The sequence below is a fragment of the Columba livia genome, chromosome 16 (assembly GCF_036013475.1).
Source record: "Columba livia isolate bColLiv1 breed racing homer chromosome 16, bColLiv1.pat.W.v2, whole genome shotgun sequence".
In the NCBI taxonomy this organism is placed as follows: domain Eukaryota; kingdom Metazoa; phylum Chordata; class Aves; order Columbiformes; family Columbidae; genus Columba; species Columba livia.
Window position 1 is genome coordinate 4025295 of NC_088617.1, and position 18556 is coordinate 4043850.

At 42.4% G+C, this 18556-nt stretch overlaps 1 long non-coding RNA gene across 1 annotated transcript; it reads left to right on the plus strand.

The window, feature by feature from the left end:
• Positions 1 to 2643: 2643 nt before the first annotated feature.
• Positions 2644 to 17301, plus strand: LOC135575564 (uncharacterized). The gene is made up of 4 exons (XR_010466544.1): positions 2644 to 3369; positions 8353 to 8490; positions 13366 to 13443; positions 15900 to 17301. It is a non-coding gene; the product is annotated as an uncharacterized LOC135575564 (long non-coding RNA).
• The last annotated feature ends 1255 nt before the right edge of the window (positions 17302 to 18556 follow it).

An 18556-nucleotide genomic window follows, 5' to 3' on the forward strand; every position in this document is an offset into this window, starting at 1 on the left:
AACAAGACATCAAAATTGCTTCTGCGCGAGGCACATCTTGAAGAGGAGTCCCATTAAATTCAGCAAGCAGGAAAAGGTAGTTTGGAAAGAGCAGCATTAACAAACCATTTAGTTATGAAACAGAATATTCTGGAGGCAGTTTAAAGAAGGCGGTCCAGGTCAAAGCTGTTGTGATGGCAGAGAACTTTTAAATTGCTCAGGGTTTAAGGGGACCTGATGTTCCTTCTGATTTAGGAATCTGTTCCAGCTGGAAATGGGCCAGCTGAGGATCCATGAACAGATACAAACTCCAATTGCAGGGATACAACTAGTAGTTAATATTAGACTTCTCATGCATTTTATCTTGATAAAATGATGATCTTGATATATAATCTTGATACTCCATTTTATCTATTATCTTGACAGTGAGAGTAACCCAAGCCAGATAACTCTGAGGTAGATAGAAGAAACTTTTTCACAAACATTTAGGGATAATTCCTTGATTTGAGGTCTAGTTTGAATTGCAGTAACAATCAGTGAGAGGAAACCATGTTAATCAGCGTGACGTTCACAATGTTGTAGTGTTAGACACAGCTACTGCTGTTACCAGTATGACTATTTGTTCTGTAATATGTTGCTCCCCAAAGGAGCCCAGTACATACCACAAGCTATACTGTACTCCACTGGTACTGCTGGGAGTCAATTCTCTCACAAGCCAGGAGTAGCAATGTGGCAGCACAGTGCCCATGAGGAGTGGGACAAACTGCAGAAAAGACCACACCTCACACTCCCCCGGTCAGCCAGCCCAGTTCCTGCAAGCATCTCAAAAGTCTCTACCAACTTCACATATGCCCTTCCAGCTATCATCTAATGGTGATGCACAGACATCTACAGCTGCGTTATCCTTCTGCATAGATTAGAGGAGGTGCCATGACCCAGTAAGACATCCAGCCTCCCGCCGAAGCCTCCACCGAGTGCTCCACTGTCCTAGTAGCTGATGGAAGTGAGTGGCTTCTGCCAGCTTTTAGCTTTCCCTGTGTCAGTGCTTAACCCAAAAAGATACTCTGGCTGGTTCCCAGCAGGGACAGCAAACCACTGAGCCTCATGTGATCTGTAAGTGAAACTCACTCATCCAGTTTTTGGCTTACACCCTCCTGCCACAGCACTTCCAACACCCACAATGCCCCTGCCACATGTCTCCTCATCCAGACCTGGCCACTGCCACAGCACAAGGTCCTGGGGCAGAGCCGTGGGACTGTCCCTGCAGCCACAGTATGGTCGTGGCTGGAAGGAGCCATGTGCTCCAAGCTACAGCTGAGCACAGGGAACCCAACCTCTCCCGAGACCATGTCCAGCACCAGCCTTATAACCTGCTGTGAGAGAATCCAGGACTTAGTGGTTCAAGTAGTATTTTACAGAGGTGCCACCACAATGAGCTTGAGAGATGGTGGGCACTGCCCTGGCTCTAACAAATTCACTGTTTATATGGCTAAAGAAGAAGAGTAATCTAGTGAATTGCATATTACGTTTATTCTTCGGGGAGCTGGATCTAGTTGTCTATCGTACCACAGATGTTCTTCAAAATATTGTCATTGCCTCAGTTTCCCCTCTCTGAGATTACATCTTTGAGAAATTGAGGAGTAAACAGTTTTCTCACTGTCTTTTGGAATGATACAGTTTCTGTGTTCCTTGCTTCCTGACTGGAGTGGATACAAGTTATTTCGTGGGATCTTTTGCTTCCCATGGCCAGAGGTGTTACTAGGTGCTGTTAAAGTGGATGAGGTGCGCACACAGGGTAGAATGGTATGTGAAAGACATCAAACAGTTGGGTAAAGGAGTGAAGGGAAAGTCAAGACCATGGGGTAGTGATCCAGCTTGTTGGAGGTACAACAAAGGACATTAGCAGGGCCAGGAACCAGAACCTCAGCCTCCCCGGGGCCAAGCTGTCCTTCCAGCACAGGTCCAGATCTCTGCTGGGAGGTTTTGTGTCCATACCAATGATCTGATTCATGCCCTGAACGAAGCAGGAGATTTCCTGTGTCTGTGGAGATACTGACAGCATCTTTTGCCTGGGTGGAGTCCCAGGTATTCTCTCATCTCAGATGCCATCCAGAAACATCAGGAATAAGAGTGATACCACTGCTGAGTGGCCTTAGCTGTCATCAGTGATGCTATGACTCTTCCTTGTGTGAGCAGGTTACAGCTAAGGAAAGACAAGGTGTGAGGGCTGTGTTTATTTCACTGTATTTTAATGAAGAAATTGGAGCTGCTGTCAGCGTTACCCGTGGGTGCATCAGCTACAAATCAACACTTAAATAAATGAACTAAATGACGTGATGTCAGCTACATATTCACAGTAAACTACTTGGTCAGAACACAGACTGAGCACTTTGTAATGCTAAGCCTATCCCCCAAAACACCCCTTTGGGTAAAAGCCTGAACTAATTAAGGAGTAGGCGTCCTGTTCTGGAAGGCAAAGAATTCAGGGGACACAAATGTTAATACTTAGTATCACTGAAACTAATCAACGCTAGAGATGTCTACAGAAATCTAAATCTGGCGTTCCTCATCCTTGCTTCATACCAGCCAAAGCTGTGAATAGCAACAGAGCTGTCAGTCGCTCCCCCAGGGTCCCTGGTCCCCTGGCACATGCCAGCAGCCCAGCCCCAGGGGTTACTGGTGGGAATCATCAACAGGACTGTTTGGTCGGTGTCAGCCCCAGCGATGGAGCAGGAAGAGGGAGGCAGGTGGCTCAGGAGCCTGGAGTCCTCCCGTCTTTGAGAAGCGAGAGTCGGTGCCACAGGTGCTATGACAGACGCTGCAGGCCCTTTGTTCTCCTCACCTTTCTCCTGGGATGTTGGGCTGCGTCAGTCCCTCAAGCAATGCTGAGCTGTCCCAGTTTCTTTATCAGGGGACTGATAGAAGAAGGGCAGTTTGTCTCCAAGCACCAGGAGGGATTGCTCTGCCTCTTCGGTGCTGCACCAACTGCTGAGGACAGGCTCTGCTATTTGTCTAGGGGGGCAATTTCTCCCAGACCTTTCCTATATCCCAATCATGCATTGTGTCTGGATGTGTAATGGAGGTACAATAACTTCTCACTTCTCTCCTGGCCTCTGTGCCCGCCTGTCTCATCAAGCACCAAAAGCTATTGCATATTTATATGTGAAGCAGTGTGCTGGCTGCACCGGCAGTTTTCTGATGAGTGGTAGTAAACTTTGGCTAAAAATAATACTAACTTAGCCTCTTTGGCCTTCAGTTTAACCACTCAAATGTTCCATTTTAGGGAGGTGACAACTGCTTTGATCTGCATCACTGAAGGTGGATAGAAAGTTTGAAGCCTGCTGGAAGGCAGCTGTTTTTCCACTGTGGCCTTCTGGGAAGATCTTGTGGGTAAGGGAAACATTCAAACATAGGTGACACCTCACAGGACTTTAATTAACAGAGGGAAACACCTTGACTGGTGTTTTGACTGTCTCATCTAGTTAACACCACCTCTAGGTCCCAGACTGCTTCTGCTCAGTCATCAGCACAACTCTCCTCCCTGGTGCAGTTCCAATCTGCTGAGGTACCGAAAAAGCTGAGCATGGGTGATGAAGAGCTGGAAAACACAGGACCCTTCAATGGCATCCATATTTGACAGGGAGCCTGCTGCATTTCCACAGTCCCATGGGCTTTTGCAGTTTCTGTCCATGGAAGAAGAGCTCCTCCATGAAGGAGCTTCATGGAGTTTGGGTGCTGCTCTGCTGGCTTTAATTAAGTGCTACTTGGCTAAATGATCTTGTTCAATTTATATGTGATGCTTTTTTGGAAGTCTATTAAATGCATGCTATTTTCCTAAGATCCAGGCTTTTGAAGCTATTCCAGGCTTTCATATAAAGATGCATTTAGGCAGATGCAATAAATAGGAGGATGAATGGTTTTCTGTGAGTGCTATGTGAGGCCATCAGAGGCAGATGGAGAGTTCTCAGCACAGCTGTTTTTGTTGACCAGGTTTGTTCCTCTTACAGAGATTCTGCAGAGGTCCAGTGACTTTCACTAGAGACTTGTGGAAAACTGATCTAGTAACACAAAACCCTGGTGCTGGACAATCAGGGGCTTTCCATGAGTCCGTATGACATGAGAAATGCTATTTTGAGATGTCCCTTCTTCCTCATACCCATCTTGTCTTCAGTGTCTTTAGGTATTGAATGCTCTTCATTCAGAGCAGGTCAGAGCCCTTTCTCCCAGCCAGACACATCTGCTGTTCATGCAAACCCATACACAGAAGACTGCTCAAGAACCTTGTGGCATGAAGGATACCTCAGGTCATCCAGGTGGACCAGGTGTGGGTAGGTTGGTCTACCAACAAATGTCCTCAAAGCCTTCCTCTGTTCTTGCACTACTTTCAGACTACAACATGGTCAATCACCAGTCAGCAATGCAGAAAAGCCGTGATCAAGGCAGAGAACAAATGGATCAGACTTCTGAAGTTGTTCTTCTCTTGAGTCTTTAACATTTGAAATTAGTAACAAAATAGGCAAAGGCTATGGTGAAAGCTGGACTAAACAGCCAGTTATTGCAAGAAAAAGCCACTGAGTGACACCAGCCAGGCTTATTTATTTCTTAGAAGGGAACTTCAAGCTCTCTTGCATATTTAGAGACTGAGGAAACAGCCTTCAGAGGAACTCACACAGCTCATTTGTTTTCTCCGTGCAGAAAAAGCTATGTAAGTTTGAATCATGAAATGCAGGTTGAATACAGGGTTGGATTACGGGAACTGAGAAGCCATCTGAAATTGGACCCCAGCTCTGAAGTAGGCACATGACCTGTCTTGAGGCATCCCCAAATTTTGATGCGGGAAGATGTGGTTCTGAATCCTACACATAGTCCCCAGTTCTATTAAGCTCCAAACTGATTTTTTTTCTTTTTTTTTTTTCTTTTTTTTTAATCTGAATGCCACCTCATATATAGCCCAAATATCCCTAACTTAGAGATGCTTTAAAATAGGGATCAAATTCACCTCTGTCACTGAGCACTGAGGAGGGATTCAAAAACTCAGGAGGAGCCTATTAGATATTTTAGGGCAGGTTGCCAGTTCTTTTGCCAGCACGCAGACTACTACAAACTCTTACACGCACATACATAGTTCAGACTCGCCCTGTGCAGTGACACCCAACCGCATTTAATTCCTGTGCATACCATCTTTCTTTGCCAGCCTCTTCTCTGATGCTTTTTTTCTTGTTCTCAACAAACACAATTCTAAATTCAGTCCCTGAGTTTCCATTAAGGATGAGCAAAGCAAAGCTTTAAACTCTGGAGCTGTTTTAACCCATTTGCTCCTGGATCAAAAGTTTCCCGGTTTCATTCCAACAACTCAGGAAACTTTTCCCCACTGAAATCTTGAAAAAAGAAAAAAAGCATGTGGGAAGTGACTAAAAAGGAATTAGTTTTACTAAGCTGAAGTGGTTTCTTTCTCTGGTGTGGTTTTACTTGCAGAGATGTGAGGTAAAGGAATGATAGTGAATACAATCTAAAGACTGATCTGATTCTTCCATGAATATTCCTTTGTAGAGCACACTCCAGCATATTCTGGTCTGTACTTGTGGTTGGTAGTTCAAGGTCACATTAAAGAGGCTGACAGTGCAGCTCAGGTCCTGTAGCACCTGCTCATGCCTTGGCTCTGATCATTTTTCATTTAAAAAAAAATATATATATATATAATTTACATTAATAGCTGTAGAAAGAAAAGCTCCTGACATGCCATGTGGTTTCATTTTTTATTTTATTGTTCATATTTAAAGAGAGGCGTTAGCTGGCACACAGGCTAGGTGTATCATTCAGCACCGATGGAGTTAATCGTGATCCCTTTTCCTATGGCCATCCACCACTGGGTGAATGCAGACGCATTGTCCATGGTCACAGAGCTGTGTTAAATGTGCTGTTCTTCCTGAAGCCATAACGTGAAATACGCAGGGCTGTGCTAACAAAGATCTCACACTCTGTTTTGCGTGTGAAAACATGGAGCTTTTCCATGAGCAGTTCCTGGCCCCTCATGGCATTGTGGTGCAGTCTGTGCTTTGACAGTTCCCTGAGAACTGCCTCAGCAGATCCACCAGAAACGCCTGTTTTCTAGGATTCAAAATTGGGCTGGGGAAAAAATTAAATGGGCTGAAACTTGGCATTTCAAGGCTCACCTGGGGAGTCAGTTTCTCATATTGCGCCAGATTCTGACATCTTCAAAGGGTGAATTTTTATTTCCTTGTGAGTGAAACTGGTAAGAGTCACTGAAAGAAAGGGTGAAAATAATCTGAGTATTAACTTTAGATCGGGCATGTTTTAAATTGAGCAATGAGTACCTTGTGTATTCATACATGAAATATATATTTCCTCAGCTGAGAACTGGTTATTGATAAATCCACAATGTGATGTAGCAACGAGTTCCAGTGTTCTGTAAGATAAGAGCTAGGATCTAATCAACCAGGAGCATTAGATGAAGTGGATACCATATAATAAGTCTTATTCTTGTGGAGGTGCCAACTCCAACTCAACAATTTTAAATCTAATCACTCTCTTCACAAGCCTGTCATCTCCTTCCCCACAGCAGGTCACTGTGGGGTCTGCTCTTTCTCCTTCAGCTTCTGTGTCCACCAGGTCCACCTCTCATCCTTTCAGCTCTTTTGACACAAACACTACAGAGGCACTTCAAGTGAATGTATATCATCAACTGGCAAATTGAAGATTCTATAACATCATTTGATAATTTGATTCCAGCCTTTTGAAGAAACGATCCACCAACACCAGAATCACCTGTTTTGTAAAGAATTTATTTCTCCCCTGTAACAAGAAATGTCCTAAAGGTCTGCTTGCCTACCCAAGTTTTGCTCTGCTGCAATTACGTCAATGCATATGTTTCACCGAAGCTCCAAAAGTGCTGGTGCTGGCAAGATACCTGGGCTCAGACCAACACAAGGTACATGGAAAGCAGAATATTTTAGTGCACAAATGGGGAGCATCTAGAGTGAAGGTTTGCACCTGTGCAATTACTTTGATGTAGTCATAATGGAGCAAGGAGAGAAAAAAAACACACTAATGTAGATGAAGCTTTCAGCTGACAGAGAAAATAAAAACACAGCTTGTGGTTGTGTGAACTGATCTGTGATAAAAATGTTTGCATAAAATTACATGCAAATGACTGGGAAGTACAAACATACCCACAAGAAAGTCTGTTCCACTCAGGACCAGAAGCAGAAGTGCTGGAAATTTAGGAAGCAGACTTGACCTCAAGAAAGCTACAGAGTAAGGGTGTGAGCCTCTTTAAGCTGAAATCAGTGCTAAAGTACCCAGTTGTCTCACTGGGCATTGAATCACCCCCTGGTTTTGCGAATGAAGGGAGTCCGTCTAGCTCAGAAAAATTTCGGTGAGCACCCAAATAGCTGTTGCTTTTACAGATCTGAGAGATATATGAACCCAGTAGAAGTGCATCTCATGGGCAGTATTTCCTTGGGATTCCATTTGCATATTTGGAGGTGGAGGTTGGGATAAGCATTCAATATGCAGCAGAGGAAGCAATTCCAAGGGTCTGTCTCATTCGCTTTGCCAAGATGGGATTATTCTGGGCCTCCGAAATCATAACTCCTCTGAGGAATGGAGACAGGCCCAGTCAGAATGACTGTAAGATCCATATCAGCACTCACCTACCAAAAAGAGTTGCTCATATTGGTGTCTCTTGGCTGTTTCTTAAAGGAGACTTTGTCTTTCTAAACACTTCTTTCCATCATCTTGCATCTGCAAGTGGCTCCATCTGTACGGTGAAGGCTGCATCTTGCCTGCTTGTGTATTCAAACATCTGACTGAACCATCAACAATTTAACCAGGGTCTTCCTGAGGTAGTATAATATATGGACATACATTTTTTTAGGGGTCTGATACTTATATATATAAGCATGCATAAATAAAAACTGTTTTTCCTCCTCATTTTAACCAAAGATAGGAAAAGTAATAATTATCGCTTACATAGAATTGATGCAAAATCACAACAGTATTTTGCTTATCTGATCTTATCTTTCCTTTGATGGTCTGGGTTGCACAACGATTATAGCTAGCTCTGCAGAGGCTTGGAGATAACATAACATTGCTCATAAAGGTTATCATCTCATTGCTTCTCATCACAGCCACACTGTTGTTAATAAGCCAGGCTTCAGTTTAAACAGGAATCCTTATCTTTAATATGTATTTCCTGCTTCCATATATTTCAGGGAAAAGCCTTGAAATTATTGTCAAGAAGCACAAACAAAAACATACTCTCCCAAGGTGCTAAGCACATATAAAAATCCAGATGTTTCCAGTATCAGGACTTTTTTTTTTCCTTTCTTTTGGTCTCTGTTTTCCTGCCAGGCCCGCAGGAAAGCACACACAGAATGAAACTGCTCTCCAACGGCAGCCTTGAGGAGCAAACTCTACAAACAAGAAAAAACAAACAAAGTCAAAATCAAGCGTTTTCCTCCTTTGTCATTTGTTCGGCTCGTACCTGGGGTAAGAGGTTTTTCCTGTTTCATCCAAGGCCCCACTTCTGTGACCCAGGGACTTCTAAGGCTGGGAAAAGGGGGGACACAAGGGGGTGGCTCATCTCACAGATCCTTCCTGCAAGATGTCTAAGTGATGACAGTTTATTGATCCTGAGCCTGCGTGTGGTGGTGAAGATAAAGTTGTGTTTGTTGTGCATCTCACTGTGGCCAGGGCATCCTTATCTCTGCGGCTAATCGGGGGCAATGGGGCTTCTGGGGGTTCTCGGGGAGGCTGGGGAGGGAAAAGACCTTGTGCTCAGGACTCAGGAATTTCCCTTATTATCTGATTAATCTTTAGGACTTCCCTGCCTTCCTTCCCCTCGTCTTACAATCACACTGTGTATAGGCCTGGAGAGCTCCTGGGAGTTTGAAGGACACGCTGATTTATTCATTGTTGCATTACTGCATTAATGAAGGGCAGTGGTCTTTCCAACTCAGTGGGTCCTCTAGATTTGATAAAAGTTGCATAAAAACACTGGGAGGATTCCTGTATTGCATTGCTACTACTCCTCTGCTTCATTAAAGAGCTGCTGCATTAGGTACTCTGCAAAATACTAGTGCAATGCATCTACATAAATTTGATAGTGACCTGCGATAAGAGAATTATACTATATCATCTTGCTGATGCTACTTTTCTTCTCAGAGTGTTATTTCCCAATATCTTATTCCATCCTAACCTGGCACTAATGAAGTCAATGAAAACATTTCTTTTGAAGTGAGAGGGAGCAGGAAAAAAACTCACCCTTAGATTCCTTAAAGAAGCCTGGCTCTAATGAAAGTTACCGGAAAAAAATAGATGTCTCCAGTTTGTATACAGAAATTATGTTGATTGTCCCTTCTAGTTGTAACCAACAAACAAAAACAAAAAGAAAAACAAAACAAAACAAACAAACAAACAAATAAAATGAAAAAAGAAAGAGCATAAGTCCAACAAAGAATATTTTTCCAGTGTATGAAGTAAGTACCATGTATTCCATGGTTGTGCTTACTGCTCAGTAGGGGGACTCATTTTCAATGGAGGATAGCAAAGTTAATCCTGCTCTGTTTTCTTTTGCTTACTAAAAGAGCTGAAAGACAAGCATTTGTTAATTGTATGTACAGAAAATACACATGCAGAGCTCAGTTTAATCCCCAAAGTTATAAAGATTCCAAGAAAACCAGTTAAATATTAGGAGGAGAGAGGAAAGAGGAATTTCTCTCTTTCTTTTTTCCTTTTTTTATCAAAAACTTTTTGGATTGTGGTGGAAAAAGCAAATGTTGAAAACTCTCCTTCAATTACACTCTGTAAATCTGAGGCTTTCTATCAATTCAACATATCCCATTTCATTGAGCTCTGGCAAGAAGTTCACTGACAGGGAGAAAATGTCTTTATTACACAGGGAATTGTTTGCTCTGCCACTATCAGTTGTGCCAACAGCAACTCCCAAAACATTGTTAGGATCTAACTTTTCAGCCAAGTGTCTTCTGGAAGAGCTAAGACAGGTTCTCTTTAGACATATGGCCGCTGCTTGATCACTAGGCTTATCAGAGAAAGACAGACGGTGGTCATGTTACATAACAAAATGTACATATTCTGCCAAGTGGATTTTCCTCGTATAAATGGCATCTTCATGGTAAAGACCCTGGATTGCTCTCTGACCAGTTGCTGGATGCCGAGACAGCCCTTTTGGCATTTCTGTTGCCTCTCTGTCCAAGCACAGCAAGTAACAAACAACCAGCAAAACTGATATTTGTGCAACTGGGAGGTTCAACATAAGGCTCTAAAGCCAAGAGTTGAAAAAAGTCATTTTCAAAGTATCTGAGTCACCCTCTGCTCACCAGTGGGTGCTGCTGTGTAAAAGTTCCCCCAGAGAACCAGATCACTCTTGAGCTGTGCAAGCCTGAGAGTAGCTGGCGATCTTAGTCACTTCTCCGTTAAAGTCTTGCCCTCCTGTCATCGATGAAAGGCTTGATCTTTTGCCATTTTTACAATGGAAACCCTTCTCTCATCACTTCCCAACGTGCCACAGCAGAACAGAGCCATGACCCATCCTCTCATATTTGCCTTTCTGAGGCACAGAGGGCTCTTTCAAAGGCTCAAAGGCACAGCCCCATTTGGGGTTTCTTTCCTAAGATTCAATCCAACTGCATCTGTCTGTTGCAGCCTCTTTGTTGACACATACCAGGGCATAGTAAATCTCATTTTTCCCAGCCAAGAGTACACAATGACCAGTATCTACCTCTTCTGCATTTTTTTGAATTGATTCTGTGGTTACAGATCCAAGGTCCTCCTTGAGTCCCTGAGCAGTCACATTGCTTCCTTGACACAGAGTCGCCTCATGCTGTTGTCCATCAGAACAAGGACAGGCAGCCTTCAGCATGGCACGCACGCTGTGCATTGGCTTTCCCCCTTGCTGCTGGTTCAACATGTTTTCATTAAACAACTTATGATTTCGTAAGATGTACAGACCCCTTTATCCTTCCTGACTTTTTTACCCAACTTATCTAAGCCTTTTACTCAGTCCTGGGGTAAAGGAGTGGAAGAGGTAAACCCAGTCCCACTGCAATTCTGCACGTCTTCCTGGGCTTCCTTCAGGGACCAGCTCAAAGGTTCTTCTCATTACCAAGAAGTTTTGAAGGTAAACAAATACTTGCCCACCTCTTTGGCTGACCAAGGCTTGACTTGTCCATGGAGGCAGCAGCCATAGTCAGCTGGATATGAGAAAGGGAATAATTCCTCCCACACATCCGAAGACCACCCTCTGACCTGGTGAGCATGGAGATTACCTTATCCAGAGGCAGAATCAGAGCCATGCTGTGGGTGGGAGCTGGAAGGCAAATCAGAGGAGACAACGAGAACACAGCAGGAAGAATAAGAGGGGGCAAAAAGTTCATAAAATCATTAAAAAGAAGCCTTCTTATTCCCTCTCTGTTGCCTATTGGCACTGCAGACTGGACACAGGCGTTTGGCAAGGGTCTGCCTCTGGGATGCACGCACTTCAGTCCTCCCACCCACAAAACCTCTCCGGGGCCCTCTCTGTGTTTATTTCAGCTTGGAAACCCACCACACCTCTGATATCATCCCCCAGTGAGGCCCAAATTCATTTCAAGCTGACTGCTCTAACCCAAAAACCTTTTTGTGTATATACAAGGTATATCTACGGTTCACAAAACAGCACACAGGACTGAAGTGGCTAGAGACTAAGTGATAAATTGATACCAAATATTTATACAATTGGTTCAGAAAAGGGATTTTTACTGATTGAATGCATCATTTTTTCCCATTATACTTTTGGGGCTATTTAAATCAACTCTGCTCCATAGACTGAGGCTCCACATGTTGAATAGAACTCAAGCATGGACACTGGGAGGAAAACTCAGAGCCAAGCTAATTAATACATACAGTTTCATGTTTATTAGATGCTTTTTGAAACTACTGCTTGGTACTTAAAAAAACAAACAAACAAAAACCAACAACATCAAAAACCTCAAGGCTCATTCATACCAACACTCTGGGAAACTGCTCACACTCGGAACAGTGAATTATTAGTTTTACTTCCATGAAAACTCTGTAGATGCATTTGCCTCATGACAATTTCAGTATGTCTATTTTATCATCAAAAAGAAAGAATCCAAGAACATTTTAATGCCCACAAGAGCCGTTGTCGATAAGAAGTGAATGTTTTGTCCCAGCAGTGATGAAGACCTCCTGTATCGTTCTTGTCTAGAGCTGGGCTTTAAACTTTATAAGTAACTGGTGCCGATAAACAGGAAACAATAGATGACAGTTTGTAGCTTGCATTAAATTGTTCTCTTGACTTTTTTTGTTGATGTTTTTACATTTTAGGCATTTTATATAATGTTGCATCAAAGCTGAGGTCACAATTTGTTTATTTATTGGGGGTATTTTGCACTATGCATTGCAAGCTGCTAAAAGAAACATGGTTTGGCACAAAAAGAGGAGGAGGAATGAACGCTATAATGGGAGAAATGTTACCAAATAATTAAAATTCAGTGGTACTGTAAATCCTAATGGAAACAACAATGTGTCTTTGTGTACAATTAACTCTGGGCTCCAGCTCATGATAAAAATTCTAGCTTGTAAAAAGCCCTGACCTCAATACTGACAGCTCAACAGAGGTTCACAGATCTGGCTTAAAAAAAAAAAACAACTTTCACAGAGGGGAAACAAATAATAGCTGGACTTGGTTGCCTAAATATGCTCCAATTATTCAGGATAGTTGAAGATAAGAAGATACAAGAGACATAGCAAGGGGAAAATAGTCCCACAGCTCAAAGAAAAGTACAAAATATTGTTTGATGTCTAGAGAGAAAATTCACCCTCCCCCTCTTGTTATCCCAATCATAAATTCCACGGGGCACCCTGTGTGTTAACAGCAAAGTCCTAGAAAATCTTTATTATTATTAGTTTAATACTTTTTATATTGTTAACAAAGCAGACAAAACGAGTTGTTCATTACAGTGAGTGACTGACAGGGAAACAGGGAGGACTATTCATTAAGTAATTACTACTTTTAGGCAGAAAAAGTTACCGTGCCTAAAAGAAGGAAAAAACAGTACAAAATAAAATTGTCTATTCTTTTTTTGGTGGGTGTGTGTGGAAGGAGTAATGTCTTATGGAAAAGACAATTCTACAGATGTCAATCAGTTTGACAAGCAATTATCAACTTTAAGATAAGGACGAAGACTGTGGGTAGAGTACCTCCGTGTGATGGTGGATAGAGTGGGACTTGTCCAGAAGCATCTACAGCTTATCTGCAAACCTGTAGAAATAGGATCAAACCTTGTGATATTTTCTGCAATCATCATAATATTTTCTAACCGACTATAGTCCAATTTGCAGGGGACTTTTTCTTCCCCATCACTTCTAATGCAGGAGGTACAACACAATGCTTTATGGAAGGACAACAAATTCAAAAAGGTATTTTCAAAATATTTTCTCTCAAAGTTCAGACTGGATTCATACTTGGGCTTGGGGTGTTTCTTTGCAGCTGTGATTTCAGCAGTTATAGCAGATGCTTCCTCCAAAGAAGGTGAGAAGGGGGATTATCAAAAACATGTAAGCATCTGAAGCCCTCAAATCCCAGCTGTAATGTTGGCTCCTGACTCCCCCTGGTTCTCCCCAAACATACATCTGCATTTTTTGCCATCATTAAAATGGCCCTAGAATCCACATTTGACAATCTAAGGGCTAAAATATCAGAAATGTCCACTTCAGTTCCTTACACTGTAAAACAGGAAAAAGGCTCCCCACTTACCTGGCACCACGCATCTGTAACAAAGTACTCAAAAAAGAGCTGTGATTTGGTTCTGAGAGTAACTTATATCCCCTTGGTTTCAATAAAAGCTGTGGGTGCCCAGATGCTTCAACTGCAAGGCTGTTTATTAGGTGCTTAAAATACAGATTAAACAGAGAGAGATGTGATCTCTACGCTTGTGGAAAGCTACAAAAAGAAACAATTCTGCATTTCAACCACCATCTCTTGATCCTTAACCATAGATAGATTTAGGAAGGAACTTGCTCATGCACACTGCAGTGTGTTAGCTCTTGGCATCTGCATGGCTTGCAGGAGGGACAGAGCAGCCTCCACCAGAAGCAGCTGTTCGTGACAAAAAGGAAAGAAAGCTTAAAATTAGTGGAAGTGTGGAAAAATAGCACTTTCGTGCAAACAGTCTTTGCAGTGAAGATTTCCATCTGCTCTGGTCCTGTGCATCTGAACCTAATTTACGCTGCATTGGGGAACATATCCACACAAAGTCCCTGGAAATTTGCATTAAAAACATGAAGTCCCAGGTTTTTATATGTCTGCACATATCCTTAGATATGTTCCATATGTATCCTTAGAATGTTCCATTCTCACCCAAGCTATGAAAAAACATTGAAGTTGGTGTGATCCCTCAGGAGAACCATTTCCAAGGAGAAATGTCATTGGCATTTGGACCAGTCTAGGTAAAACTTGAACACGCGCACACACGTCCCAAGCGGCTGCACATGCTGAAGAGCCAGTGACAACAGTGACAACCAACAGCACAACTCTTGCTGATCCCAGTGGGGCAACAGCAAGTCTTAAATCCCCGTGTTGTTTCCAAGCTTCCTGTTTTGAAATTGCCATAATTAAATTCTAAAGGCTGAGAAAGCACTGAACAAGTTGCCAAGTTTATGTCAAGCTTTATCAGCTGATCTCATCATAATCCAGTAAATAGCATATCATGAACATCAAATCTAATTAAATCCTCTAAAGATAGGGGTTAAAAAACAGACACAAACAAGAATCCGACATTTAAAACCTGCCATTGTACAATCAGAATTAATCTGCAGGGAGAAGTGAATTTCCTTGAAATCTGGACAAATAAGTGTTCTATATTCTCCCTTCTCCAGTGGCCCACGCTCTCTCTGGTGCAGAGAGTCAGAAAGAAAATGCAGTTACTGTGTTTTCACTTTCAACATAGATTGCATGAAATGCACCTATAAAGTCTGTCTTCTTGACTAGAATACAGAATGAAGCAGAGTGAAGGAGATGTGTTTTATTTACGTATTTATCTCCAATATTCTCAGCAGTACTTTAGGTGCTGTTCATAAGCAAAAGAATGATCTCTAGCTACGGGAAGCACAACTTTTAATGTGAACTCGAAAAGGGAGCAGTGAGTTTGTTGTTCTTAAGTCAGTCTCTTGATCATCACATTATCTGCCAGGCACCTTTCGAAACACATCTTAAGTGCGCCATGAGTGTCTGTGTGTGTGCATAAGCCCTTAGGGCTACACCTATGCTGCTAGTAAATTAAACAGTGGCAGATAATATTCCCAGGCGTTGGAATTTGATAGTCTATATTGTTAAATTCCTAAAACCTGCTGTGGCACATTTTTGGCCTGGATCAATTAGCGTTCTCCCACACACGTCCCAGGAATTCAGGAGTTAGCCCAGCCAGAGACTATTCCCAAGACATGCCGTGTGTTCAGTTGTCCTGTGTGGTGACTAGAAGAGCTTAATAATATGGACATGGCTCATTACAGGTCAGTTGGCCTCATTGCCAGAGAACAGCCCTAATAACACCTAATTTTCTAATAAGAGTTGTTGCCTACCTGCCCATGTCATAGCCTATACCTGCTAAACACTTAATCTGAGTGCTTTGTAAGAGTGCCCTACCTGAAGCCAGATCACATCAAGACTTTCTGAAAGGTCAGTTCAGGACTTTGTTGGATGACTTTTTTGCATCTCCACTAACACAAGAAGCACAGGCCAGCAAGAGTCAACATTTTGGCATTTCAAATTATTGTCTTTTGCCTGCAAAACTGAAATGCTTCTTCATCTGTCTGCTTTTGACAATGACTTTCAAGTCTTTTACAAACCTCACCAACTTTTTTCGGTATTTTCACAGGAAAATGAAAAGAAAATTAACCAGCTCCATCCCAGTCACCAATTGTAATACCAAAAATGACTGTCAGAGTTTCAAACCAAACCTGGTTCAAAATGAACTTTCTGTTCTTCTCACACTCACTCAATACAAAAAATCTTAAGTTTCATGGCATCAAGGTGACTTTGACTTAGAAAGTGAACCAGCCCCCTTGCACAGCAACAGTTCATCGTATTTGGTTTATTCCCACAACTGTGATTTCACCTAGAGGAATGCTGACTGGTCCTACTGCTTACCAACTCCACAGTTACCACCATAGTGAATGCTGGACCAAAAAGTTCCTCTCCATCACTTAAATTTACAGCCCCACCAAACATTAGCAGTAAGGAGCCTGCTGCTTCCAGCTGTACAGGGGAATGGACCTCAGACACTCGTATTGCAGCGCTACCATCCCCTTAAATACTGTGTAGTGACACGAAGAAAGGTTTCCTGAGTGCTGGTGTTTGCAGATCTCTAAAGGTGAGGAAGAAGCAAAAGAAAAAAAAAAAAAAAAAGCAATCAAGAAAACTGTATTTTGTACCTGTGGCATTTGAAAAGTGCTTAAAACAGGACTTTTCTTCCCCGCTTACTGGCTCCATTCCTTAAAAGAAATTGATTTTGGCTGCAGAATCTGAATTTACCTGCCTTTTCCTCCTTGGAAATTCTTTACTACCAGATGTTGTCCAAAAGTTGCAATTTGTGATACTTTGCGATTTTGTAATAGCATGACCTTCCTGGTCCCCACCTGTTCTTCCTCCTCTCTCTACGTGTCACTCACTGGTCACCCGTACAGCACAGCACATGTTTCTGCAGCCTGTGTCCACCCACCATCCTCAGTGCAACCATTAATAGAGTGCACCCTTCATTCACCCTGTTTTCTATGAGGTCTGAAGTTCAGTATGCAAAGGCATCTTCAAAATGAGATGTTGCCAGGCTTATTCAGAGGGCACTAATGACAGAGAAACAATTACAAGTAAAAATAAATAAATAAATAGATTCAGCTGCTCATTTGGTGAAGAAGGAATACACACTTCTCTTCTTTCCAACATTTTGCTTTAGGTCCAGAGGGAAAGGCCTGCTGTGTTCAATGGAAATACTGCTGTTTATGTGTTTATGAGAATCAGAAGTGCCACAAAAGCCAGTGACCTGTGATGTCTTTTAAGCAAGGTGATATATGATATTTTTAAAAGGAAGGAAACTTGAATCTTCAAAGATCAGAGGTTATCAAAACAAAATATATTATCTGTCAGTGTTATTGTTAATAGCAATAAATAATGGTAACGCTTTGACAAATTCAGTTGTCAGCTGATGATCAGCAATAACCGATCACTTTTCTGCTAACTTGGTCTTGCTGCCTCTGGGATGAGCCTACAGGTTAGTTCGCACAAAGTCATTTATTGGTTGTGCATCCGTACCTTCACCACCTTCAGTCACAATCATTTTAATACCAAGATAAGGACACAGGATGCAAACTATTAATATACCTTGGCACTTCTTTCTTTATTGCAGCTTTGATGCTAGGACACTTGTTATACCCTCAAGGTTCTTCTTTTTCTCAAAGACACTCTTCTTCCTCCTGACAGTGATGCCCTAGCATGTGAATGTATGTTTGGTACCTAAGGGGCATGTCCAGAGTATATCAACATCAATTTGATTCTTTTTTTGTACAGACAGATGTTGGTGATGAAATCTTTCTGTTCAGTGTACATAATGTTTTATTCCTTTGCAGGTGATTAAATTTCTACCTAACATGCTGGCTGGTATCCATATTTTGAAAACACAGGTCAACACTGAAGTTAAATGTAAACTTTCAGTTTTCTCTTTGGGCTCTGGAGTTGATGCCCCTTCTCAGATACACTTGTTGAAACTCATTCTTATACCTAATTTAGAAGTCGATTTAGATGCCCTGCACAAGACCTTCCAATTACTCCATTAAAGATCTACTGACTGCAGTTATGTTGTTTCGTGAACGCAAACTCAAAGTGGCACCAGAGGCAAAGTTCACTTCCCCCTCACTTCACTTACCCATGGAAGCATCCTTGGGGCTAGTTGTGGATGATCCAGGTGACACTGGGAGAGGAGAGATCCTGGGCGTATTCTTTGCTGCTTAGCCCTGGGATCCAGTGCTGTACCTTGCATCCCTTCATATGACCAGTGTAGGGCAGATGAGATGGCCTTGGGCCATACATGCGAGGGACCAGGTACTGCTCCCAGCAAAGGCAGATGGGATTTGCCAACTCACAGAGTTTGGGCTGAGTTCTGCCTGCCTTTAAAGAAAGTATCAACATGAGGAGCTTCACTTCAGGCTATCCTTGGAGTAGTCTGTCTCAGCTAGGTGTAGACATAGCCTTTGGCTCAAGGTGGAGCAGCAGTTGCCTCCCTTGGATATTCTGGAGAGCTTCACAGGAGACTATGAGGAACATGTTAGAGAACATGGCTGCTCACCTCCCATGTCCACCTAAAGGTGAGGCACTTGTTGTGTACTAGTATAAAAAAACCTCCCTCATGAACATTAAGCTTGGAAAAAAATACCACTCTTTTCCAGTAACTCCAGCATGCTTCAGTTTAGCTTCATTTATCCTGTAGACAAAATAGAGCTTTTATGGCAAATAATCTCTCCTCTGCATTGCAAAGTTCCTACC